Source organism: Ips typographus, linkage group LG7 (assembly GCF_016097725.1).
Source record: "Ips typographus isolate SLU linkage group LG7, UJ_Ityp_2.0, whole genome shotgun sequence".
Taxonomy (NCBI): domain Eukaryota; kingdom Metazoa; phylum Arthropoda; class Insecta; order Coleoptera; family Curculionidae; genus Ips; species Ips typographus.
This window is the reverse complement of record NC_138428.1, coordinates 8,361,780-8,388,094: the sequence shown is the minus strand read 5'-3', so window position 1 is coordinate 8,388,094 and position 26,315 is coordinate 8,361,780. Positions and strand designations below refer to the sequence as shown.

Sequence of the window (26,315 nt, the reverse complement as noted above, 5' to 3'; positions counted from 1 at the left end):
AAAGATCTCACGTTTTCACCGAATTAAACAACCAACATAACCCTTCAAAAACAACGACTAAAATGCCGAAATTATCCTAGACCTAGAATAAAAAACCAAACATGTCTGTGCAACTCAGTGGCACTGCTGACAAAGCGCCTTATTCGCCAGTGTCGCATGGACATGGCGCCTTTTTCCTCTGTACCCAAATATTTGAATGATAAATATCTCCAGACTTAGCGCGTTTATTGCAAGTTCGGTAATAGGGAATGAAAGTTTGCGAAATGCTCTAATAGATGGCACCATTATCTCAATTCCTTCAAAAATTGACAAAGCGCCTGTGGTCTTTATTTGTAAAAGTGAAGTGCTTATCACGTGGCAATGAAGTAAATGAAAATCTTACCAAAGTTTGGGCAATCGAAGAATGTGATGTAAAGAATGTGGTTGATAATTTTGCAGAATCCCATTTTTAAAATAATTACTACAGAAATTCTCAAGGACGGTTGGTAGTTAGAATTCCTTTTAAACATAATGCTCAACTATGTAATTCAAAAGGTATGGCCTTAAAAAGATATTATTCTTTAGAAAATCGTCTTTCACAATTTTCTAAGTTAAGAAATGAGTACAATAGCTTTATGGAGAAGAATGAAAGATTAGGTCATATGACTTTTTTGAGTGCAAATTTAGATGAATTAGGTGATGGTAGCTGTGGTAATGCTTATTCTGTGAGCCACCACGCAGTAATTGGTGAAGATAGTTTAACAACCCGTTTAAGAGTAGTTTTTAACGGATCTGGTATCACTGATAATAATTTGTCATTAAATGACACTCAAGTGGTAGGACCCACCATTCACAAATATGTCTTAAACGCAGACATATCAAAAATGTACAGACGAGTTTTGATTAATAAGTCTGATAGAAAATATCAAAGAATATTTTGGCGTAGCGACCCCACAGATGTTCTTAAGTGTTACGAACTGAATGTGATCACCTATGGATTGGCATCCTCTCCATTCTTAGCCATTAGGTGTCTCTACCAACTCACATTAGAAGATACCCGCTCTTTAGCAAGCAACGAAATACAAAACTGTTGTTACATAGATGATATGTTAACTGAATCACATTCAAAGGAGGAATTGTTAAAGATTCAAAACGAGGTCAGTGAGATTTTGTCTAATTCAGGATTTGATTTACAAAAGTATCTTTCAAATCGATCAGAATTATTAGAGAATTTTAATGTAAACAGAGATTTAGAGGCCAGTATTTTAGTGCTTGGTGAAGCTGAAAATAACAAGACTTTAGGCATTTATTATTATTATTTGGCTAATGAGGTTGTCAGTTGGCATTTTATTCCTCCTCGTGCCCCTAATTTTGGTGGTCTGTGGGAGGCGGGGGTTAAAAGCTTCAAATTTCATTTCAAGCATGTTATTAGAACTATACATTTAGACTATGAAAATTTTATGACAATAGTGACACAAATTGAGGCCATTTTAAATTTGAGACTGATCAGTCCGCTAGCATCTGATCCCGAAGATATGCAGCCATTAATTCCTGGGAATTTTTTGGTTGGACGACCACTCACGTCGATACCTGAACCTGATTACTGTGGCATAAGGGACAATCGGATGAGCCAGTATATCGGATCTGCAAAATTTTAAGATTATTAGTTGTGGGTTTGACTTTTCCACCAGTTAAATTAATAGAGTTCACTTGAAGAAGGAACATACATAAACAAAAACAAAACCACAGTACTATGAACCCAAGTTGAGATATTTTTAGAAAGCCTATTAAACTCTATACGTATAAAACACTACCAAAATTAGTGCATTTAAACGAGTTGTTGAGGCTTAAACTAAAGGATACACCGACAAAAGTGGTCAATGTTGACGGCCTTTGGGGGCCAAACGATACTACTTAAGCAATCAACTTTTATACGTTAATGGAAAGCTTATTTCACATGACTTGCCATTGTCGCTTTTCCTCCAAACAACGAGGCATTATCATTTTTGATATCCGACGTTTCATTTTCTAGTTGCCATCATCAACTTTAATTTTTATTATGGGCGCCATATTAAATTTTGGCATATTGTAATAGAGCCTAGTTTTCTGATTACGATGATGTACCATAAGTTATGGGGTCCAGTTTTGATCATTAAAGTTAGGGTTAGTAGATGTTATAATGAAATCTTGGGGCTAATGTAGGCACATTGTAAAATTAGGATTGTACAGGGTATCGCAGACAAATGTGGCATGGTAAAGTGGTCTGTTTTTTAAGAGGTACACTCTATATTTTATTTAATTCTTGGATAGAAGTATTGATTATAAAAAAGGGTTGTTAAATGAATGACATAATGTAGCATGCCCCGTTTTCGACAAAATTGCGACTAAAAATAAATGAAAATTTTTACATTCGAAAATGTGTGGCAATAAACTAAATAAATGAATAGTTAATATCTTTACTTTTCATGAACTATGTAAAAATGCTTATTGTAATTTTGTTTGCGTCAAAAAACTTTTTGGATATGTTTCATCTAGGTAGTTTTAAGAAAAATTGTAGGGGAAATCTACTTTAAATAAAGAGTCTAAGGGAATTATAAAAAATAACGCCCTAGACATTATTTCGTAGATAATTGATCTTAATAGGTATCATTATTGATGAAACCATAGCCCTGTCGGATATTAAATAATAAAAATTGCAAATAAGTTATCAAGTCTATTTCCAAGGTTTTGACTAACATTTCTTTATTGATACCCTTTAAAATCTACCTTTAAAGCCAAAATTAAGGGTTTTAGTCAAGTTTCATGATTGTTGTCACTGATTTTTACATTTCCACATAAAAAAGTAGTTTTTCAGCGTTGTAATTGCCTTCAAAATGTTGAAAATGGCTCAGAAATCTGTAATTGGTCTATCATCTATTAATGTTCCAGATTTCTTGTTGGTAGTATAGTTTAAAATGTATCTTAAAAGCCAAAAATTAAGCCTTTTAGTCGAGTTTCATGATTGTTGTTTTTGATTTTTACATTTCCAGGTAAAAATGATTTTGAAGCTTTGAAATTGCCTATAAAATGTTGATAATTGGCTCAAAGGCTTCTATGTTTTTGAATAAAAATTTATATATTGTATTATAGCCAACTTTTACAATTACCACATTCAAAAAAAGATACCGGAAAGTACAGGTGTGAGTTGTGTGGGCTTTTAACCTCCATAAAATGTTAAGTTATATGTATGTACTGGCAAAAGTTCACCTAGCAAGTTTTATATTGCATACCTAACCCTTTAATTAGGAATACCCAATGTTTATACTTAAGTCATGTAGTGCAAGTAAGTCAAGCAACTATTTTTATACAAAATTGTTAGAAATAAAATGCTCGAGTTCAGTTCTATATTATTAAGCTCACTTTGTAACTCGTCTGAAATAAATCTGGTTTTTAAAAACCATTATATTTGGTTGTAAATATAACTAGCAAAAATAAATGCAATGTTTTATTGCTCTATTTTACCCTGGTATACTTTGCTAAACCGAAATGACACCTGGTTTTAGTATTGAAAGCAGATAAGGTTTCTAGTCTAACCAAAAGCGACTTTTATGACTTTCTATCCTAATAAATTGTTAGGCGCCTTTTGAAGACATCCCAGACAATGTTTTGTCTTGCAGAACTTGGACTGCAAATACAAGGTGGCCAAATGAAATAATATCGCTTCAGTCAAAAATGTTATGTGATAAACTCAAAATGATAAGTCAACATGGGCAGCATTTGCGTAAATTGCAGCACTGTTCGTAGTTTATGATTGAATTGTTTAATTGGTTGAAAAAGCTGCTTTTGCTATGCTTTCTCTTGACTTTGATTTTTAAATCCGTAGGTGCGGAGGATACAAAAATAAATTATGTAAAACGTCAGCTAAACTGTGAAGTTTGACTTCTATTACATTTCAACTCCTAAAAACCAAAATTATCTGCTATTCAATCGATGACCGTATATCACAGCATATAAATTTATCCAAGTTGTATTTTTGTCAAAGCGGTTCAGAGCCTTCAATACGCTTTTTAAACTGATGCTAAAAAACCTTCTAAATGCTCTTGAAGTCGTCTAAAAATATTTCAAAAGCTTCCAAAACAGTTTAGAAGCTCCAAAACAGCATCTAGAAGCTTCCAAATGCTCCTGAAGCAGCATAGCATCAAAATATTTCAAAACCGTCTAAAAATAAAAAATAAAATAATTAAATTAATAAATTAAATTAAAAAATTAAATTAATTAACTATTTAAATTACTAGACACGTAGTGTCTGAGTTCAGTTCCATATTATTAAGCTCATTTTGTAACTTGGCCGAAATAAAATTGTGTTTTTTAAAAACCATTATTTTGTTTGCCACTTAAGCATTTTTAGGAGCATATAAAAATGTTATTACACGCCAGCCGGCAAAGACATTTTTCGGACAATTTTGCCCCAATTACCTGTCAAAACGCTAATTTACAACCCTGTCTAGTCTAGTTTACAGCTCTAGGGAAGTCACGTTGCTTGAAATACTTTTCAAAGGGTCGTAAAAACCAAACAAAAAGAAAAAGAGCCGAAGTGAGTCAAAGCCGCCGAAACGTGCAATCCATGGCCGTCTTGATTGAATTTCGTCTCTAGTTTTCACCTTGAACCTTACGTTTTGTTTTTTTTGGTTTTGTTTGTTGTATTAGCCATCATCAGAGCGCGTCATTTGTTTTGTTTAGTTTTTTTTGGTTTGGGTGTGTGTGTTTACACCGCGATTTTTAGGCCGTAACTCACTGAAATTAAGAGAAAAAAAAAGCACGATTAAAACAGACCACTCGCCCACCAGGGGAGTTTTTGCAAACACTTCCTTAATACGACCTTGTCTGTCACCTGTCAAATTATTTGTCGACCTGTCACTGTCACCTTGACAGTAACCAATTAAGTTTGTACATATCAAAAATACTGTTTTTTTTGCATTTTTACTTTAAGTTAGGTTATTCAGAAGAATGATGGTAGGGTTTTTTTAAATTAATTTCCTTAAGGGTGAAATTTGCTTAAAATGTTTTCCTTTTCTAATGGATTTTTAAGTTCATTCACAAATAATTTTTTATTTTTGTACTAGGTTTGATTGTAATTTAGAAACCCTTTCACCCCCTTTCTGAAAGAAGGTTAGGGAGAGTGTGAGGAGCTCTGTAAATTCCTTGGACATTTTTTTTTATTTATTAATTTCTTTAACGGTGAAATTTGCTTCAAAAGTAAAACCATCTCACCTCTCAATAAAAAACTTCCTACGAGCATAAGTCATAAAACTTGATCTAACCAAGGTATCAACGTATGGTATTTTATCATTTAATAGCAGACTTAAAATACGGGATGTACGGATAAATATTAAATTATGCGTTTGAAATTAACTATTTGACATTAGCAACGTCTGACGCCGTTTCAGTGAACGCAAAAAATGCCACAGGTTTGTTAATTTAAACAATTTTCTATTTTCAATAATAAAAAAGTTGGCATTGGTGCGCACTTAATTTAGAACACACTGTATACAGGGTGATTCAGGTTTTAATACACAAATTTTAACCACGTATTCTACGTCCAAAAATAATCCCAGTTTGTTCTATAAACTATATCCCGGAAATGCGTCTTTTAGGAACTACAGGGTGTTGAAGTTTTATAAAAAAAAAACACAAAGTTAATTTTTTTTTCAAAACTCTTCTACCTATTTTAATAAAACTTTGTGGTTTTCATAAACAAAAAAAGCCGATTATTCGCCAATTAAAAAATTGTTTTATCTTCACCAGTGGCGCGTGTATTAATAAGTCACCTGATAATTTTTAAGAAAAAAAAGTACGGCACTGCTTGTTATAAAAATATCATTGATTTTTCCATTTTCCGTTGAATGTTTAATTTTGAAGGAAAAAGGTTTCTTGGAATTTTTTTTTCCGACCCACCGATTTCGAGTAATCGAAATTCGAACTTATCGAGGCAATACACTAATTGTAAGCAACAAAGAACTAAACATTTGATAAAAAATTATAATAATTGATCAAAATGGTGTCCTTTGACTTCGATGCATTTTCTGCAACGTTGGACTAAAGAATTAACTGCTCGTAAAATTGGCAACCTTTTTTTTTTTGTTAAAAAACTTCAACACCCTCTCTTTCCCAAAAGTCGCATTTTCTGGATATAGTTTATAGAGCAACCTGGAATTATTTTGGGACGTAGAATACGTGGTTAAAATTCGTGTAATAAAACCTGAATCACCCTGTATATAACTCACGCATTTCCAAAACCACACCTCACCACCTCCACCAACCCCCCACCAAGAGTGGGCCAATGCACAAGTTTCAGTTTCAGTCAGTCAACGGTCGGAGTCGGACGCTACGTTATTTTCGGGTGACTGTATTTTTTTTGTTTTTTCTCTTTGGAAAAATTAATATGGATTGCACTCAGAGTAAATATTTGAACGCTCGGTATAATCCGTACAACAGACCGGTGTACAGTGTGAACTATCCACTACAACCCACACCCTCACCCAGTCCCAAACAGTCCGAGAAGTGTGGTTTGGTGTACAAGAGTGCTTCCCTCCTCGTCGAGCACAACAATTTGGGTGACCCCCAGTATTATTATGAAACACCCATGAATGAGGAGGAGGTGAGTCAGAGTGAGATACTGGATTTGGATAGTCAGAAATTGGTCAGTCAAACGTGGGAGAAGGAAAAGGAGGGACATACCGTGCAGGGGATGATTAGTTTGGGGAATAATCAACCAACAGGTTACCAAGGGGAGTTTGTGGTTGATGGTGGTTCTAGCGAGGGTGTTTCAGAGTGTTTTAGTGGTTATGAGGCTCCGGCACCGCCACCACTAGCTCCTGCTCCCACCAAGAGTACCAACTGGAAGAGTAACGAAGCACGCAGACCGAAAACCTACAATTGCACCGCGTGCAACAAGTGGTTCACCAGTTCCGGACATTTAAAGAGACACTACAACACCACGTTGCACAAGAAAGCGGTTAAATCTAGTGGGCTGCCTGATCCAGCTATCATGCCCATCAGCGCCCATCACCATCCAGCTAGGAATTCCTCGGCTAGTAAGGATAATAGTCAGGAGGATTCGAGGAGCAGCGACAGCGTGGTGGATGTGGTGCCTATCTTGGCGGAGCAGTACCCAAATGAGTTGGCCTCCCACGTTACGCAGGATACGTTTACCCCCAGCAGTACTACGGGTGATTTGGATGTGAGCCAGCCTTTGCCCAGTTTTGCGCAGGTTCTGGCGGAACTACATGGGTATGCGAACGTGGCTGGTATGGGACAGTACTACTGTCCTCTTCAGGAATACCCTCATCCTGTAATAATGGAGAATTACACCACCAATTTGACAACTGAATTTGGAGGACTAACCACCTTAGGAATTAATGAGGTGGAGGTGTTGTTGACCAATTTGGAGGAGGAACAAAAGGAGAATTCTCCCCCTCGTGCTTCGGAGGAGCGGAAAATCAAATGTTACGACTGTGATAAGGTGTTCAATCGTCCCTGTTATCTCACTCAACACAACAACACCTTCCATAGTGGTGATAAACCGTTCAAGTGTTCCCGGTGCGGTAAACGGTTTCCTGATGATGAAACCTACAAACGACATACGAAGAAACACACGGGCGATAAACCGCACAAGTGCGATATGTGCCCAAAAACGTTTAATTACAAAGCGGATTTGAGAAGGCACTTGTGCTGTCACACGGGCAGGACCTATAATGATATTTTGTTAACTACTAAGTCAAAAACTTAATTATATACTAAAATCTAAGGTTAACTAATATTTGCAATGATAGTATTTAATCAAAGCTGTATGTGTTTCGTAAAGGTCTCTTTACGTTTGCCATATGGATTTTTCCATGGGCATTAGTCATAATAGTTTTACGTTTTTTGTTAACCCTGGTAATTTTTTCTGGCTTTGTAAACTTTTCAGCTAGTTTTTGTCTAGTATGCTTTTTTAAGTAGACATTTTGACCAGCTTCAAACAAGTCGGGATTCTCACGGTTCTGATTAATTTTGCTGACACGTTTTTCCTTACTTTGTGCAAGTTTCTCGTTAATCGTGGAATATAAGAGTTTTGTTTGTTCTTTATGGTTTGTAATATAATCCGATAGCAACAGTTGTTCTAAGTTTACATCAAACGGGTCACTGTCAGTAATATGACCGTTGATGATATCAATCGGTTTCATCTTGGTTGCGGAGTGAATTGAATGGTTATAAGCCATAATTGAATAAGTCATTTTTTGGTTAATACTTGAATTATTGAAATTTTGAGCATTCAATAGCTTTACATGTTCGCTAATCGTTGAATGTAATCTTTCAATATTTCCATTAGATTGAGGATGGTTTGGCGAAATGAAATGAATTTTGACTTTATGCAATTGCAGCAGTTCAGTGACAACAGAATTTTTAAACTCAGTCCCGTTATCCAAAATTATCTGTTTTGGAACTCCGTGATGAGAGAAAAACATTAATAGATTATCAACAATTTCTGTTGCCGCTAAAGATTTGAGAGGGTACGCTTGCGCGTATTTCGAAAAACTATCCAAAATAGTTAAAAATTTTGATTGTTCTAATGTGTACGTGTCCATATGTACTATTTCAAACGGCTTTGTCGCAGTTGGGGTGACATTCATTTCAATATTGACGGGATGTCTGTCATATTTTGTTCTGATACAAATATCACATTGATTGATATACGTTTGGATTGATTGTTTTTGATTAGGCCTTTAATTCTTGAAAGAGTTTCATCAATTCCTCGATGGTTACTTTTACTTTGGTGGTAGCTTTCAATTATCTCTTCAATGTCCCCTTTATTTGTGACGTCAAGTTTCTTTAAACACCTTTTTAGATTTAATGAAGGCCACCTAAAGTATCTTCTTACAACTTCACAAAACTCTTCGTATACACCCTGTTCCTCAAAGTATATGTGATACTGTTTTTCAGGAACTATGTTTTCTTTAATAAACTTTAAGATATCATCTTCAAAGTTATTTTGACTAAGTTGAACTATCAATCGGCGTTTCTTTTCGAATAGTAGTGTTAATTTCGGTTTTGCCGGTGAATGTAAAACTTTAGAAATAATTACCTGGTTTGCACCGTAATTGACTGGTATATCGATGATTGGTATTCGTACAATTGGGTCTTGATCATTTGTGTGAATTGTATCACTGTGTCCTGTTCGTTGGGGTTATTTAACTCTTCAGTTTGTTTTTTATCAAAGTCAGGTTCTTTTCCGATCCCATTCCGATCTCTCATGTCGCTGTTCTGGCCGGTCGCTGTTTTGAGCCCATCTCGGGGCTCCGAGGCCCATGACGTCACCACCGTCCGACTATCGCTATATGCATATAAACGAACCGAGCGCCGCCTCGCGCCTTCACCATTTCATAAAAATGAGCCAGAACCCGCATAGTCCCCAGTCATCTTCTGCAATTGAAAAAGAGCCCTATAAATGTTTACATTTATTTTAAGATGGAAAATATTTTTTGCTCCTAGTGGTAAAATCACACTGCTGCTGTCTGGAGAGACATCAATAAGCAAACTAGGAAAATCAATTTTTTCGCGAGTTATGTTATTGAAACTATTTCTTTGTACGGAACTACGGTTTACTACATCAAATGGAGTTAAACTCATACTATTACTATTAAAAGTGCTGTAGCTTCTAGGCGACTGTAATAATTGTTGACTAGTAATGACGGACGGCGACATTTCCAATTTACTTTGAACATCTTCATGATTATTTAACGGCAATAAAGATAAATCGATTTCAGCATTGTTTTCTAGAGCAACGTCTACATTATCAGCATGCAATAATTGACAATTTTTATTTTCAGGTGGCGCTACTGGTGTTTCAAATAAGTGCAACAGGCATAGAAAATAAGCTTTTTATTTTCTTGTTACACTTCCAACCTAATTTGGAACATATCATTTGAATAAAGAAATCAGATTTAAACTTTTTTAATAGATTTTCATTAGATATACCTCTACTCTGTACCTCTTTAATTACCAAAGATACTTTTAGAAATACGGTTTTTGTCACCCATAATAGAAACTTTGTCTAGCAAAAAACTTTTATTCAGTTTCTCAAAATTCCCTATTACATATTCCTTACTACACTTGGTTTCGTAAATTTTAAATGTTTATTTTCCTTTAGAATTTGTTTTAAAATAGCACTTTTTTCTGTTAATTTTAACAAATCTGTGCTTGACAGATTAGGGCAAATTGCCAAATACGCTAAATACAATTTTGTCAACATTACATTTACTCATTTGGGATATAATTAAGATAATATACTTACCCTCTTAAGAATATGAGCTTGGTATTTTTCACGTTTCTTCCTTTATTTATATAAAAATAATGTATCGACTGTATAAATTAGGGATTGAAAATCTACAACAAAAACTGTAGAGAAGCTGCAAATACTGACAGACAAGACCATGTTGTGGTTCTACAGATGGAGATTGTCAAGACGTGAAATACTTAGGAATAACACTTGCCCAAAAACTAAAATTTACCAAACATACACAAAACGTAAGAAACGAAATCATAAAAAGAACAAAACACTTCAGAACACATACATACAAAGACAAAGGAATAAGTACAATGACTGCAACTAAAATATATAAATCTATATGCAGACCTCTACTTGATTATGGACATAATATACATAATATACTATGCAACTGACAAGACGAAAAACACATACAGGTCGCAGAACACATTTCTCTTAGACTCATAACAAAAATTAGACAACCCGAAAACTCGCTACACAACCCATCCAATGAATTTTTGTACGAACGAACAAAAATAATTACACACAAATGAACAAAACATAAAAAGAACACAAATATTATATTAAGCAGTGTCCCCTAATAAATGATAGCAGCTTCGTAGGGCACGATTTTTTAATTTTGAATAAATGGGAGAATTTCGCCAAACTCTAGCATCATGTGCAGACCCTGGCCATCCTGTTTAGATGTCTATAAATTCCATTTGGGCATTGCATATTCCCTGAAAAGTATAAAGTTTATTTCAAATTCATAGTAATAAGTAAAAATTAAAATTTGCAAAATGTCCAACCTGCAAAATAACTGAATGTACTCCTTTTCGACTATAGAATGAATCACTCCTCTTCTTTTTCCAAGAATCTGGATATGACTTCCATCTACACATCCAACTACTTGTGGAAAACTTCTTCACATCAAATTCCTTAACAGTTTTCGCAATATTTTGATGCCATTTGATATAACTGTATTTTCGAGATGTAACATTACTGTTTTTAAAAATATGGTGTGAGCATGACCAGGGCTAAATTGGAAGCGATCAGCTACTGTTCTGAAACTCTCCTGGTTTTCCAGAAGCCACAATGTCAAAAGAAAACACTGCAGCGGTTTTACAGCAGGTCTGTCCATGGTTTTAACTTCTACCAAACCATCCATTTTCTTTAAAAAGTCCTAATAGCAAAACAAATTCCTAGTTTATGAATATAATAATAGCCTTTACCTCAACAAGGGTCCTTGTTAAGCGAAAATGAGCTTGAACATCGTTGTCGGAATACCTCATCACCACTCCTAAATAACTATTAACTTTATCGTGACGCTTCCGTGTTTTATACACAATAATTATTATCTCATCCTCATCAGAGGAGTTTGAAACTTCATCAAAAAATGTAAATGAATTGTGCTGCAATTTATTGACAAAACGTAACCCTATTGCTGCTAACATTATAATATTCTCTATAAATTTGTAAATTCGTTAAATTACTTATGAATTTGAATTCAAACTAAAGGTGCGAAAAGTTCACAAATCATAACAATAAAAATCACATGTAAGTCAATACTCAGCAAAAGGGCTATTTCTTTGGAGTAACCACAACATACCTATTTACGTCAATCGGTAACCACGCGTATTTCTTTGCATTTGTAATTATAACATGCCACGCTCCGTGGTGGAGTCTTATGCGTTTTGTAATAAGATAAAGATTAAGTTACTTAATTAAGAAAAAAAAGAAAAGAAAAATAATCAGTTGGATCAACAGGAATAGGTTGTCTTTGAAGTGGCAAATTAGTGCCCTAGCTCAGAAACCCGGAGAGTAGGGGAGGTCATTTATATGGCGCCACTGACTTGTAGAGACAACTTAAGTCAGAAAGCCCCAAGATGGATTCTGGAACCTATTTCTGCCTACTTCCAACTCAAATAACTTTAAATTGAAATTGCAATTAAACTGAAATTGAATTTAAAATAAAATAAAGCAATCAGGTAAGCAACGCCACAGTAACCCCAAATCAAACAATTATACACACAAAAGGTTTTGATTTATTTACGTATCTTACTCCCTATGTCTTACTCTACTCGACTCCAACAAATGGTCTTAGGCGACGATGTTACTACTAGCTGAACTTGTAAAGGCTTCAACCGTCCAACTGGACGAATACAATTTCAAGGAAATAATTCACGAGGGAAATGATTCCCGGTAAAAGAAAGAGCCCTAGGAAAGAAAAGCTGTTTAAATGGTTGTTCAACAATATTAATAAAAAAAAATATTTATTGGCCAAGTCTCTTTCCAGGTACTTAATTACAAAACATTTCTTTAAAACACCTTTTCAATTAAAGATAATACATAGTCCAATTCAATTAATTATCCAATCAACTATTGACAGTCAAAATTCCAAGGCAATTACAGTTAGAATTATTAAAAACTCAAATTAAAAGTTAAATTACTGAAACTACCAATATGGCAAAATTATGCAAGTAAGCAAGGTTCTCAAGCTATCCGCTAAATTGTCAAATCAAACTTTATTGAGTATTACAGCACTATTATCATTAACATACAAGAAAGAGCATCCTTTAAGCACAACAGTCGGGTATGAACAAGTTAGTTAAGAGAAAATGTGTTACCTTTACAGGGCTCTTCTCTAGCCACTGGTGATAAATGATTCGCTCAAAACGGTGGTGAATTTCGGCGGATGGTTTCCGATTCCAAATACCGATCTGCAGTGGACTGAAGAAAAGAAACCGAACATTTAGAAGGTTCCATGCGGTCACAAAATGGCCGTCTTTCAATCAACTCACCAGTTTGATAAAAAAAAACACAGGAAGAAAGTACGTAGCCTCAGATCTTGGAGGTGAAATGTGGAATGATCCAATGCCGGTGTCGATGAGAAATTGTCAGCAAGGGATTCGATTTCTAAGCAGCTTAAGGGGAAAGAAAACTAGTATGTCTATAGTTCCAAATGGCGGTCATGTTCACTTACCACGCTTTCTGAATAACAGCAAAAATCCACCTAAGGTGACGAAAACCCGCTTCACGCAAAAGGCAACAAACGCATCTAACGCAACCAACCAAAGGAAGAAGCGGAATTCCCAGTGATTTTCTGGTCGGAAATAGCCCCAAATCGGGAAAACGGTCCGCGCTCAGAAACACTGTTGAAAGCCGGTACTAGATAAATCGTAATGGCCGTAATCGTCTTTCTGGACACTAGACAAGGAAAATGAAGATGCCGGAAGAAGAGAGATGGAAACCGACTGATGCGACCTCATACGAGCTGCGCAAACACTCAAGCTCAGTGAAAGAATACTATGAACCTAGCAATAAAAAAAAGGTATTAGTACACTCAACTCATAAATAACTGAAAACTAATCAATAACAGCGAAAATCGATGGATTAAAATCAAAACTGACGGTGGTTATGTCAGCTGTTTCGAAATAAACTGACATGAATTCAAATCGGCCGCCAAGGGGTGTCAATAACGTGCTCAATGTGCCATCACCACTTACAGATACAAAACCAGTACTAACACGAGTTTAATTATAAAATTCATATCACGGCAAAGGAAAAATTGATTAATGAATTATCAAAGCAAAATCTAGAAACTGTGCTTATTAGTTTACTAGATTTAAGCCACGTTTGTTACAAAGGGTGACGCCCCCGGAAATGACGAAATAGTGACATTTACCGATCGATAATCACCGATGGTACATCCCTAACCTCACAATGAATAATATTCAAACGTGAATAAGATGACACTGAGATGGATGAGTGCACTATGTAAAATGAATTAAAAATATTAAATTGAGCTGAAATAATGAAACTAATAACCGATAATTTGTAGTACCAAAAAGTGAACGTTACAAACAATGAAGTCACACGTGACCACAGCGGTAACTTGCTATTGAAGATAGTTAGCTGAATAGGTTACCGTAATCTGTGATAATCAGATGTGACAATGCTTATTTTGAAATTAAAATACTGATCAAAAGCCTATACCAAACCTATAGACCTATAGAGCATATTGCAAATTCTGAGACGCTATGCAGGAATACCCAAAATTAATAAATAATGAAGAATTTGTAATAAATGATTCTTCTGAAATAATAGTCTTAAGTTTTCAAGTCAGTTGTCTTCCTAATTCAAAATTACTATATTATTTATTTATACTTCACGCTATTCACTTCACTTTAAAATTTATCAAGTAATTTATATACCAGGTGTCCAAGAGCACCCTGGACATAGGAGAATAACATGGGAAAACGGTTTTGATTTTTTTGCGCCTGTACGATTCATTTGATTGAAAAATCGTATTAATGAAAGTCGTAGTACCTATCACGGACTATTTTTCTGTATTTTTTTAGATCTGTAACTTGAGCCTTTTCGTCGTAAAACACGAACAAAAATGAGAAAATTTAAACTTTTGGCCTGCACTGTATAGGCAGTTGTCGAGCAACGGGTAAACAGGTCATTGTTGCTGGTACGGTTGCTCGACAACCGCTTATACAGTGCAGGTAAAAAGTTTAAATTTTCGCATTTTTGTTCGTGTTTTATGACGAAAAGGCTCAAGTTACAGATCTGAAAAAAATACAGAAAACTAGTCCATGACAGGTACTACAACTTTCATTAATACGATTTTTCAATCAAGTGAACCGTACAGGCGCAAAAAAATCAAAACCGTTTTCCCATGTTAATCTCCTATGTCCAAGGTGCTCTTGGACACCTGGTATTATGGGTACTTTATATTTATTTTTATTTACTTGCTTTGGTCTATAACTTATAACAAATTAAACAACACGAAACGAAGATTGGTATGGGCTGCTGCAGCTCATTCTTCAGGGCAAAATATTTGGCCATAAAGGATCAGCACGGAGAAGAAACTCTTGGCTTCAAAACCTCAGACAATGGTTTGCCTTAACCACTACTGAACTGTTCCGTGCAGCAGCCAATAAAGTCAGAATAGCCATGCTAGTCTCCAGCATCCGAACCGGATAGGCACTGCAAGAAGAAGAACAAATTAAACTTTTTTAATATCATTGTTGTAGATGACCAACAAAGAGAAGGACCAAAGGTGAGCCCCCATGATATTGAAGGACATTTGATCATCCAAAGACTTATTTGTCAATGATTCCGGTTATTGCAAGATGGGTTCATTAATTAATACATTTTTACAAGGTTCAAAACAAGTTACGAATTCATTATTGTGCTCGATGGTAGCACCCTTCTTTAAACATTTAGTTAGTGGTTTAGTTAATTTTGCGATATTGTTAATGAAACGCCGATAGTAACCCAAAAGTCCTAAGAAACCTTTTCGTTGTTTTAGGAATAGGAAAATTCTTTAATGCTTTAATTTTAGCCGGATTTGGTTTTACTCCCGATGGTGTTACTATATGACCTAAGAAAGCAACTCCACGTCTTAAAAACTCGCTTTTATCGAGTTGAATTTTGAAATTTGAGTCTCTTAATCTCTGGAAAACGAGCTTGAGATTTTCTATGTGTTCTTGCAAGGATGTTGAAAGTACAATTATATCGTCAAGATACACAAGACCCTTTTCATTTTGTATACCACGCAGTATGGAATCCATGATTTGCTGAAAGGTTGCGGGCGCGTTTTTTTAACCCAAAGGGCTTTCTCAAAAACTCATAATGCCCATTTTCTGTATTGAACGCGGTTTTTTGAATATCACTTCCTTCCATTTCGATCTGCTGGAAACCAGACGCAAGATCAATTGTTCAGAAATATTGACATTTGCCAAGCTTGTCTAAAATATCAGTAATTTGTGCTAAGGGATATTTTTTGTCAATCGTCTTTTCATTTCAACTTAATCAATAACCACTCGCCATTTTTGCTTTCCGGTAGCATCCAACTTCTTTGGTACCACCCAATTGGTGATGACCAAGGCGAATCCGAAGGCCTAATGATCTTTTGATCTAACATGTTCTTTATTTGGTTATTGACTTCCTGTCTGTGAACAAAAGGGTATCGGTATGTTTTTGTGTAAACCGGTAACTCGTCCGTTGTTTTAATAGAGCGTTTAATCTTATTGGTGAATGTTAAGGTTGAATTCTCGTCATAAAAAATATCAGAATACTCTTTGCATAATTTTACAATGTGATATTTTTCTTCCGAATTTAGATGATCGAGTCGGAGTTTTGATGTGTCCAATTTAAAAGGGTATACACCGGAATTTTTTATTAAGGAATTTGTCAATGAAAACCCAGACATGACAGTAATTTTTGGTTCCGATGTAGCAAACCATTTTAAGTTTATCACCAAAAGGGATTGTAAAAACAAAACAAAAGAAAATTGGATATTTCAGACACCACCTGACACTTTTAAATGGTTGATTAGGAATAATAACCTTACTTTCGACCTCTGTCCAGCATATGTCCAGGAATACACGAATGTTGCATTGTGCTTTAAATGTTGTTTATTTGGTCATGTTGCCAAGTATTGCACATCAAATGAGTGCTGTCATAAGTGTGGGAAAGCACATAGTTACACTAAATGTGAGGTAACTACCTATGACTGTCCTAACTGTAAGCGCTACAAACTAACCAACAGAAATCACTCAGCTCGAGATCCAAATTGTCCCATCTATATTCAAAGAATTAAGCGAATGCAGCAGCACACAAATTACACAAGCTCAACTTTTTTATGTTAGATGCAGACAAAGGACCAACAGAAAACTCACTGACTGCTGAAAATTTAGTATCTACTGAAGTTTCTGACTTAACATTTCAAATTGTGTACCAGAATGTTCGCGGCCTAAATAGCAAAACAAAAGACTTTTATAATGCAGTGCATTCAACTGAAAATGAGTATGATGCAATAGCTGTGACCGAAACTTGGTTATCAAATAGTGTCTATGACAGTGAATTGTTCCCAAAAGAATTTCAAGTTTATAAAAATCGAAATAGAAGTGACAGCAAACGTGGAGGGGGTGTACTGATAGCGGTAAAACGATGTTTTAAATGCACTTTACTGGTATTAGATTATGTGTGTCCAGACATAGACTTAGTAGGTATTAAGATATACACAAGTAGCGTTAGTTTCATGTATGTATTAATTGTTTATATTACACCTAGTTGTTCAGCTGATAACAGAGATACTTTTTTTTCATATATTGAAAGTCTTGAATTTCTTTATCAAAATAATTTTATAATACTTGGAGACTTTAATATTGCTGGCTTAAATAAATATTACTTAAATAACTACACAGACAATAATGTGGAGATGTTGCTAAATTTTATTAATTTTTTTGATTGTCAACAAGTGAATCGAGTAGCGAATTTTAATAATCATATATTAGACATTGCCATAACTACACATCATTGTAATGTATGTGAGAGCTCTTATGGATTAGTGGAAGTAGACCGACATCATCCACCTTTAAGGATAGAAGTTTTACTCAATAACAATAAAACTAAAGACAAACCTCTTGTACATTACGATGTCAGTCATTACAATTTTAGAAAAGCAGATTATTGTGCCATGTATCAGTTGTTTCAGAATACAGAATGGAACGATTTAGAAACCTGTAAAGATGTCAATTTGGCTGTCGACATTTTTTATGTAAAACTAAATAATATTTTTGATATATGCGTGCCCAAAAACAAGCCTTGTCCCAAAATATATCCTGTATACTTCACCAAAAGCATTATCAAAAATATTAAATTAAAAGAAAAGTTAAGAATTAAAAGCATGAAAATATTTAATCCCGAAATTCGCCATGAGTATGCCCAACTACGCTCCCAAATTAAAAGGGATATTAGCGCAGCACATAAACAGTATCTGAATAAAATACAATCTGACATTAGCGAGGATTCACGGTCATTCTGGCAGTACATAAAAAGTAAAAAAGAGGCGCCTGATATACCAAATAAGATGTGCTTTGATAACGTTGAGTACACTGATGGAACATCTATAGCAAATGCATTTGCGGCATACTTTAGTTCAGTCTACACAAAAGAAAATTCAGATATACCAGATGGCTCTCATATGCACGAGGCACCTGAAGTGCTATATATTAGCGATATCAACAATGAGGATGTCTGTGACGCTATAAAAAAACTTAAAATAAATAAGGCCACTGGACCAGATAACATACCATCTTATATATTTAAAGGAATGGTTGGTTTTCTTGCAGAACCGCTTAGAATTTTGTTTAATAAATGTCTTAAAACAAATAATTTTCCAGTAAAATGGAAGGAGACCAAAGTGTGTCCAATATTCAAAAAAGGAGAAACATCTGATGTGCAGAATTATAGGCCTATTTCCTTACTATCATGTCCTGCCAAGTTATTTGAGTCCATTATATGCAGATATGTTTGTAGTTTTGTACACAACAGAATCAGTGTGTATCAACATGGATTTCTTGCCAAAAAATCTACAACTACAAATCTGTGTAATATTACCCAGTACATTGATGAAAACTTAGATAACAAATACCAGGTCGATGTGATCTACACTGATTTTGCAAAAGTCCTTTGATAAAGTGTCACATTCTATACTATTGAATATACCCCTTAAGATTATTTATTGATCTCTGAATTCATTTCAAATGATATAAAAGTTTGAAATGTTGCTAGCCATTCAATAATATTATAGGTATTTTGTGCTTCGTTATTTTTTCAACCACTGAAGCTTTATAATATAAAATAAATTTAGAATTATTTGTGAAAGTATACGTGGTTCGTCTTTTTTAAAAATGCCCATTTTATCCAGCAATAGCAATTTTTATTGTATATGCAATTTAATTGTGTGCATACACAATTATTTTATATAGTTGGTAACTGCACACAATCAAATTGCATGTGCAATCCAAATTGCGTGAAGGTCATACAGTTTTGAAAAGCCAAACAATTTATTGGTACGTTTAAAAGGCCCGCCTATTGTCAAGCGGAGAAAAGCGGGATCTTTTTTACCGACACTATCGTTAACGCAGATTACTGCTAAACTCTGTGACAACCACATATTATGGGATTAACCTCTCTTCTTAGTTATTAGTTTCTCTATGGTTTATAGTAAAAGACCGGCGGATTACGCGCCCCCTGAGAGTGAAATTCCAGTACTAACCCGAGGTTGAATAACTATAGTAATCTAAAAACAATGGTGAAGGGTGAAACATGGTGCAATGTTTTTAACTACCAACATTATAACATAACACCACATTATAAAAGCATGTTTTAAGCTAAGTTAACTGTTTTTATTCATACTAACATTAATACTATAACTCCAATATTAACATTCACTGAAAAGTGAAAATCATTCCAGTTTTCAGTGTTCTTTTATGTTTAACACAATATAACAATATCATCATTAGGTGATTCAGTAAACTGCATTGCTGAACCTCTAATGCTAATATGTCTTACGAGTATATGTAGCCTTATCTAAAAGCATGCTAAGAAATAGTACATATTTTTTAATAAAGTAGTTTGTGGTGAGTTTAAATATTAGTTCTAGAAACCTCTTATATGAGACAACATCTGCCTATCAAGTACTATGATTGTAAAGAAAACATATTGTGCTGCTGCAATGTTCTTTTAAAACAATAAATCCAATACTTAATGAATCTAAATTTTTAGATATTTCGTTTAGTCGAACTTACCCCTTTTTATAGATACTATCTCAGAAGGAAAGTAATGTCTCCACTCTGTGAAGATGGACTACTTTAATGAAAAGAGGGAATCAAATAGTAATACCAAACCACGGACAACGCCTGTAATCCCTTGGGTATTAAGTGCATATTGTGCACCCGAGCATCCACTGTGACGTCACCCGGCGTATCGAATTGAGAAAAGAGGTTCCGCTGATAGACCATCTTGGATCTGTGATGATGTCAAATGCCAACTTGTCACACTGCTGTTTGTTTTTGTTTTTGTGTTGTGTCAAAAGAATGTACATGCAGCTGAAATAATTATTGTATTTTTATTACAATAATCCAATACTTGGGGAAGATTATTCACTAAATTCAAGTAAATGTATATTTATCAATGGTGATAGCCCAGGTAAGATTACAATGGCAATTTCATACCTAACCTGAATAAATTCTGCTGATGCATCACTTGTATACATTACTAAAAACTTTTCTAGTCTGACAATTTTTTAAGGGTGGTTCAACTAACAAATTGGTCCTATTTCACAGATCTGTATCCTGTATATGCTGAATACTTCACTAATTTTCCATGTGGATGAGAAAATACAACTTTTATGAAGAAATTGACCTAAGTGAAGAACAAATTACCCACTAAGAAGATTGCAACAAATTAATCAAGTTGAAGAGTGAAATTGTGTGCAATGGGTTCAACTACTTACATTAGAACAGTGAATAAAAAAGCAAGTTTTAAGGTCAGTATATTGATTTTACTGAAATTAACATTCAAATAAAAACCAATGCAGTTTTCATAATTGTTTTATGTTTAATAATTATCATTATACACTTTAGTAAACGGCATTGCTCAACATTGAGTTAATATGTATTATACAATGTCTTTGTAAAGTACATACTGCATAAATTTGATGAAATGGAAGGGACTTAAGCCTAGTTTATAAAACAAAATTTAATTTTAGATATAGTATTAATATTAGGACTAAGAATAGAATCAATGCTTATGACCCAAGAAGTTTATAAAAAAAATAATTTAATTTTTAGTATTAGTAATAACTGAATTCACTTAAAAACCAACATTTTTTATGGCTAATACTGAAATTAAATATTTTTGCCTTTTTCTCACCTGCAGTATGGTTAACCTGGCATTGACAGATGAATGTTATTACAAAAGTGATAGTTTTTAGGTACATGATTTTATTAACTTTTTCATTTTTGTTTTGGGTTCCCGCTTAAAGCTACAACTTTTTATTTGATATTTACTATTTATGTACTGGGAGTTGTCAGTATATTATATATGTCATGTAATAACCTCCATAAACTTATCATTTATAATCACCTTCAATTTTTACAGTGAGTACTAATACTTAAACTAAATTTTGTTCTATTAAGTGGGCCTTACTTTTTGCAAAAACACTTGGAACCTTATTTTTATAGGAGGTTTTGGATTCTACAAACAATTCTTAACATATTTCATGCAACATACTCCATACTGATATACAATTGTTTTTAAACAGAAACACATGTCAAAAACACTTTTCAAAATTATAGGTCCCACAACTTTAACTTCAAAAAATCGAAAAAAATTAAAATCAGCTGTTCAAAATTAACTTTATGGACTGTTACAATAACCAAGAGGGTTTATTATCTTTTTACATTTTTTTTTTAAATGTCATACATAATTTTTGGGGATGTTAAACTGACTTCTTGGAAAATTATTGGTTTCAAATTATCAATATTTACAGGACAATTGTGGTACAAATTGCAATTGCAATTTTATTGAACTTAGGCAGTATGCATGTTACAAAAGCACTGTATGTAGTGTTATCTAAATGCATGTTTGAAGGAACAGTAATAATCTAATTCATATAAGTGTCAATTCTTCAGATCAAATGATGGCTACGAAATTACTTATATGATACAACATTTGCTTATCTAGTACCATGATTGTAAATCAAACATACAAGGTGTTACAAAATAGATGCATTAGCATTGGTATCTCAGAAAGTATAGTTGATAGAGCTTTAGTTAAATGGAGGCAAAGTTGCGCATTTTATTGCTAAATAATTTGAAAAAGTTTCATTACATCCGGAGATATCCGACAAAAACCGGAAAACTCTATTAATTTAAATTTCTATTTTATTTTTTTACCTTTTTAATCAATGGCACCTTCTGGAGGCACTTTTTTATGCTCTTCAAGAAAATAGTTTTAGTTTTCAGCTCCGACGTTTCGTTTTTTAGATACCATCATCAACTTCAATTATTCAATTACGGAACTCAACTTTTTATTTCATTTTTTAGTAGCCACAGACCTTCTGATACTAATTATGTGTCACACTTGTCAAAAAATATACCTAGTGTACTCGTATTATGCACTTGGTATGTTAAGATTTTTTTAAAAAATAAGCAATTGAATTTGATATGTTGTCATAATGAGTAGATAATTTAGTTTTATATAATTTAATAATAAGGTTTATTGCTTCTTAGAAAAAGAGAGTTTCTTATGGTACTTTTCATTTATTTTAAAAAAATATGTTTTTTGTTAGTTATTTATTTTTCAGATACTCACATGTTTGAATTCGAGGTTGATGAAACAGCTTAATCATATCAAATTAAATTATTTACTCATTATGATAACATATGAATTTCAAAATGACTTTACAGTGAGTACAAATGATGAACTCAAGACACCGCTTGTATGAGACATCTTCTATCTTATGAGTACTATGATTATAAAGCAAACACCTTTGTGTAGTTCCAGTGTTTTTAAAACCAAGCAAATCCTTCTGAATTTTTAGATAATTTCATTATTCAAGCTATTTCCTTTCTATAAATAATATCTCTTCTATAATAACATTAAGGTTGATTTGATTATTTTAATCAGAGTAAACTATTTGGGTAGCTACAAAAAGTATCTTGTAAAACTGTGACGTTCCAAATTTTCTTTGTTTATAATGTAACCCTGTATATTGTTGAATTTACTCATTGATCGATTGATCAGGAAGACTTGTTACATCTAAGGTGCACCGTTTTGTAATCTTTGTTTTTTTATAAGCTATGTGATAATATCAGTTTTAATTTAAGCTAGACAATTTTTTTTAAAACAAAAATTATAAATGTTTTCTTTTTGTTTTGGCTATGCAGGGTGGATCATAAATTTGTGGCAGATACAATATGGGTATTTTTAAATAGAACCAAATTTTTTAAAACATTTTAAATTCTACACTTAATTCTTAAACTTTTACACTATACAGGGTGTCCCATAACTATATGACAATCTCTCGGGAGCATACAGGGGAGGTCAAAATAATACGATTTGGTCATATAAACATTTTTCCTAAAGTCACTCCTAAGGGAGATATCGAGCCCCAAAGAACTGCCTTCCAGTTAACGTTTTTGGCCGTAACTTTTGAACCACTTTGTATATTGTAATAGTTTTTGGGTTTAATGTTTTATCGAAAGAGACCTTCTATTTGACATCAAAACGAGGTATCTCGTCTTAGCAGAAAGACATGAACTAACTGGTACCTAAGACACAATTTGCTTAAACTGTGACAGCTGTCATTATTTTCACCTGCAAACACCATTAATAGATACTCTTGACATTTTTATCGAAAAATCGTACTCTTCTTTTATATCGATAAAATGAACGGTTTTCGAGATCAATCGATTTTTCATTGAACTGCTTAAACCACAACGTTATTAAAAATCAATTTCGTTTTTTGTTTAAAATACACATGGAAAGCGAAATTAATGTAGAACGAAACGAAAAAGCATGAAAGCTGATAGGGACAGTTGGGGTTGGCAGAGGTGAAAAATTAAATAATTAAATGCTTATTCAATTAAAGAGTATTCTTCCATATCTTTCGTGATTCTACACATAAATTTTGAATACTAATTTGCATAAAAAAACTAGTTTAACGAATATTTTTAATAATATTGTGTTTTAAGCAGTTCAATGAAAAATCGATTTATCTCGAAAACCGTTTATTTTATCGAAATAAAAGAAGAGTACAATTTTTCGATAAAAATGTCAAGAGTATTCATTAATGGCGTTTGCAGCTGAAAATAATGACAGCTGTCAAAGTTTAAGCAAATTGTGTCTTAGGTAGCAGTTAGTTTCTGTCTTTCGGCTAAGACGAGATACCTGGTTTGGATGTCAAATAGAAGGTCTCTTTCAATAAAACATTAAACCCAAAAATCATTACAATATACAAAGTGGTTCAGAAGTTACGGTCAAAAACGTTAATTGGAAGGCAGCTCTTTGGGGCTCGATATCTCCCTTAGGAGTGACTTTAGGAAAAATGTTTATATGAACAAATCGTATTATTTTGACATCCCCTGTATGCTCCCGAGAGATTGTCATATAGTTATGGGACACCCTGTATAGTGTGAAAGTTTAAGAATTAAGTGTAGAATTTAAAATGTTTTACTTGTAGTACTTCTTGGTGGGTAATTTGAGCCTTGTTTAAGTCAATTTCTTCATAAAAGTTATGTTTTCTCACATGAAAATGTAGCAAATAAAAACAAAAGCAAAGTGACAAATTCGAACTTTAGTTGACATAACAACAGATGCAAGATGGCTTAATCAGCTGAATTTGTTTCCTAAAAGTGATAAGCCGCGTGACGTCACAGTAGGGTGTTCGGGCTGCACAATATGCACTTAAAACCTTTCATATTATTTTTTACATTGAACAGTAGAAACTAGAAATCTATTTTCACAGAATGTACGCACTGCTTTCCATCTGAGACCATATTTATAGAAAGTGGTAAGCTCAAATAAACAAAATATCAAAAAATTGAACTTCATTAAGTATTGGATTGTTAAAAAAAACATTGCTGCTGCACAAATACAGGGTGTTACTAATTCGATGCATTAGCATTTCTATCTCAGAAACTATTGTTGATAGAGCTTTAGTTAAATGGAGACAACGTTGCGCATTTTATTGCTAACTAATTTGGTTAAAAAAAATTGAAACATTTTTGATTACATCCGGAGTAAATTCCAAAATAATCATTAACAAAGTGGTAAACACATATAGAAATTTGACTTTTTCGGTTTTTCTCGGAAATCTCTGGATGTAATTAAAAGTTTTTGAATTTTTTGTTAGGTATTCAGCTTCAAACTTTTCAAACCTTCTTTATTCAGGTTAAAACACGTTGACGTTTTTTATGTTCTTGTCGTAATATTATTTTCTTTGTTTCAGATATTCTCCCGGTGAACCGAGATGCATAAAAAGTCGTACAGGGGAACGCTGGAATTCTTATTTATTTTACTAATAAACTAAAGATTGGGGCGCGGGTTGTGTAGTTATTTGCTATTTCGATTTGCTGTTATACCATATGCAGCCTTTTCCCATCCACAATATTTGGCCGCATAAATTTTATTTAATGTCCGACTAAATGGGGATGTATTAAAAGAATTGTCATTCCTTTAAATGTCAATCTACGCATGGCGAACTGAGTAACTGTGCAGAAGTTGACATTGGAATTGAACCAGACCAGCAATCAGTCATCAATATCTATCAAACGTACAATTTATTTTCCAACTGATTAACATCCTACAGCAAAATTAACTTTTTGTATCTGCCCAGTTCCGATTTATATCGAAGAATCAACCTTTTAACACGTGTGTTTTCTAAGAACGAGCCAGAATGTTTATTGTTGGAACTTTAAAAAAACCGCGTTTTTTAATGTGTATACATAACTTAGAACGTGTTTGAAACAATCTTTGAGAAATAAATATAAAATCAATCTTTTTCACATGACTTGAGTCATGATCAGATGATATTGGTTGGGACTTTGAAACTCAAATTTTTACGGAGTAAAGTAGTAGTCCATGTTACTCGCAGTGGAGGTGAAATCGTAAAAGTGGTGAAAAAACACGCAACCTTCTCCACAATGTATTTATTAGACCCTCAAAACTGAAGTGAAAGTTAAAACGCCTGACATGTTTCGAGCATATAGATGCTCATCTTCAGAGGCTGTAAAAATCTTAATCTACTAAAGAGCTCACCGCATAAGTAGAAAACGTACCTTAAGTTTGGTAAATATTTTATTTTGTACCTTCCTTGCGATTAATCTCTTGATTAAAACTTCTTTTCTTTGCAACTACGCCTTTTTCTAAAATTTCAGTTTGATGTCATATTTTACCACTGATTTTTTGAAATCTGTGATCGAGATGTTTCTTGTTCATTTTGTTTGTACAACATATCCCTTAGAGGTACAAATTTAATACCACTATGCCTGAAAGTTATTCTCACTTTTAACGAAAAATGTATATATTTTGGCCGCACTGTAGGCCTGTAATTGAGTGGACTGTATTTCTTTGTAATAAAATAAAAAATGAGAACAGACGTAATTGTTGTATTAGAAAAAACGACTTTATTTTAAAACTGAAAACAACCTTTTCTCTTTTATAAATTTTCAACCACGTTGTCTCT

General features: G+C 33.7%; 1 protein-coding gene and 2 long non-coding RNA genes across 4 annotated transcripts in view; 1 reads left to right on the top strand and 2 right to left on the bottom strand.

Annotated features, from left to right (window-relative positions):
- Window positions 1-26,315, bottom strand: part of LOC145732027 (uncharacterized) — a 143,048-nt gene that overhangs the window by 13,610 nt on the left and 103,123 nt on the right. The gene's annotated exons all lie outside the window — the stretch shown is intronic.
- Window positions 11,959-13,523, bottom strand: LOC145731859 (uncharacterized). The gene is made up of 4 exons (XR_014178895.1): window positions 13,248-13,523; window positions 13,066-13,188; window positions 12,892-12,994; window positions 11,959-12,481 (listed from the first exon to the last, which is right to left on the bottom strand). It is a non-coding gene; the product is annotated as an uncharacterized LOC145731859 (long non-coding RNA).
- On the top strand, window positions 19,007-25,983 carry LOC145731567 (uncharacterized). Its single transcript, XR_014178828.1, has 3 exons — window positions 19,007-20,272; window positions 20,410-20,612; window positions 25,080-25,983. It is a non-coding gene; the product is annotated as an uncharacterized LOC145731567 (long non-coding RNA).